At 42.5% G+C, this 2,283-nt stretch overlaps 1 non-coding gene across 1 annotated transcript; it reads right to left on the bottom strand.

Annotated features, from left to right (window-relative positions):
- Nucleotides 1-304: 304 nt before the first annotated feature.
- Nucleotides 305-431, bottom strand: LOC123926279. Its single transcript, XR_006815207.1, has one exon. It is a non-coding gene; the product is annotated as a U6atac minor spliceosomal RNA (small nuclear RNA).
- Nucleotides 432-2,283: the final 1,852 nt, after the last annotated feature.

Below are 2,283 nucleotides of genomic sequence, written 5' to 3'. Positions count from 1 at the left end.
TACTAAAATCCAAATACAGGGCACATCAAAGTCTAGGAGGACGGTCTCTTGAAATGTTGCAGGTCGAAGTTTGGTGGTAACTGAGCACGACAAGAGTCCTGAGACCCTCAGGAAGCGACGTCCCTGTAAGTTTGGGATTCGCCCAACTGACACGCAAATCTGAAGGAGACTTTTTTGGGGGTGTGGTTGACACACACTGTTACATTAGTTTCTGGGGTAGGACGGAGCAATATCGTTTCTCTGGACAGTCGGCTAGCGCCCACCGCCGGCTAAGCTCCTGTCTGTCCCCACACGCTGTCCCACAAGCAAAAGGTGATCTCAGGGGCCCCCAGGAAGGGACAATGCCTCGCCCCTGTGAGTGTCATCATGCCCAACGGCCTCTTCCATCCTCGTCAGGGGACCTGCTCACTTTCTGTCCTCTCATACAACACAGGAAACTTTTTTTAATAAGAGAAGTTTTAGTGGCGCCTGGGTGGCTCAGTGGGTTAAACCTCAGCCTTCGGCTCAGGTCATGATCTCAGGGTCCTGGGATTGAGCCCTGCATCAGGCTCTCTGCTCAGTAGGGAGCCTGCTTCCCCCCTCTCTCTGCGTGCCTCTCTGCCTACTTGTGATCTCTCTGCCAAATAAATAAATAAAATCTTAAAAAAATAAAAGGAAAGAAAAGTTTTTAAAATCTGCCTGTGTGAATAAAAACCACTCTGTAAGTTACAGTCTCTGGCCAGGATCACCTTGGCAGCTGGAAACACGGACACTGAAAGAGCAGGACAGAAAACTCATCGGGGTTGTGGGCCTTGGCGGCCGTAAGCACCACACACACTGCTTCTCGGCTGCGTCAGACATCTTTCTCCCAGTAACTCAGTGGTGCTGGTGCTCTGGTCCTCATCTGAAACGTAGGAAAACCCGAGTTCCAGAAGCATGGGTGATACCCTCAGAACCAAGCCGCTAATGGATGACCGCAGATGCCCCGAGTCATTCTACTTGATCTTTACGAAGACTTGTTTTCCAGGTAACGGATCTTCACTTTCCTGAGGCCCATAAACAGCCAACTTTCCCAGCAGCGTTTATTTTCCTGAATATGGCGACCTTTGTAGTGTCAATATTCCATGTATGTGTTTGTCTCTGTTGTAGGCTGAGTTGTGTTACCCCCAAAATAGGTTCCAGTCCTAATCCCCAGAAGCTGTGCGTATGACTTGTTTGGAAATAGGGTCCTCGTGGGTATCATGACGTTCAGAAGAAATCATACTGGATTAGGGTGGAACCCAATCCAAGGAGCCTTGAGAGAAAGCACGGCCCTACACACACCTTGGTTGTGGACCTCTGGACACCAGGACGAGGAGAGAATGCATTTCTTTGTTCAGGCTCCTGGTCTGTGGTGCTTTGCCACAACAGTCTTGGGAAACCAATACAGTCTGATTCTGAGCTCTCATTCTACTCACTGCTTTACGCACCTCTTTCTGTAACTCTATAACACTTCCTTAATTCCCATGGATTTGTAATAAATCATGATATTCGGAAGGGCAAATTCCACAACCTTGTTATTCTTTGGTCTTTTCTAGCTACCCCTGGTCTTCTGCTCTTCCATATGAATTTCAAGATAAGTTAATGCAGACCTGGGAAAAACCCACTTTAGATGTTGACTGGAATTTAGTGAAATTAGAAGACTGATTTAGGAAGTATTTATTTAAGATATTTTATTTATTTATTTATTTATACATATTATTATATTTATTTATATATTTATTTAAGATAAAGGGTTTTCTAGCATGAAAGCGAGATTCAGTACTGCTTCATAATTTTCCCTGTAAAGATTTTACACATATTTAGTGGGTTTATTACCAGAGCTCTAGAAATATTGTTGAAATTGTGAATGGGATCTTTGTTATAATTGTTTTGGATTAGTCTGTAGCAATCTTATCACCTGCAAACAAAGTCATCATAATCTCTCCATCTCTGATTTTTGTAATTTTTTTCTTTTCCTTAAACTTTAGTAGACACAGTGGTTGATGATGGTCATCCTTATGTTATTTCTGACTTTAACTGGATGGATCTAAACTACCCCCGTTAATTATGAAGCTTCGCATAGGCTTTAAGAAAAATGAAGAAACATGATCTGTTGGACCCATTTCATTTATTAAGAACTTGTTAAGATCGTCTTTTGAAAATAATGAACATATAAGCAAATATGTAATGTCGAATCATTCTGGAATTTCTAAAATAAATGTAAAATTCTGTAAGTTTTCTTTATAGGTATAATTTTTCAGCCTTTCACTAAAATCGATGACC

The sequence above is a fragment of the Meles meles genome, chromosome 15, assembly GCF_922984935.1.
Source record: "Meles meles chromosome 15, mMelMel3.1 paternal haplotype, whole genome shotgun sequence".
In the NCBI taxonomy this organism is placed as follows: domain Eukaryota; kingdom Metazoa; phylum Chordata; class Mammalia; order Carnivora; family Mustelidae; genus Meles; species Meles meles.
Note: the sequence above shows the minus strand (reverse complement) of the source record. Positions and strands in the feature narration are given on the sequence as shown.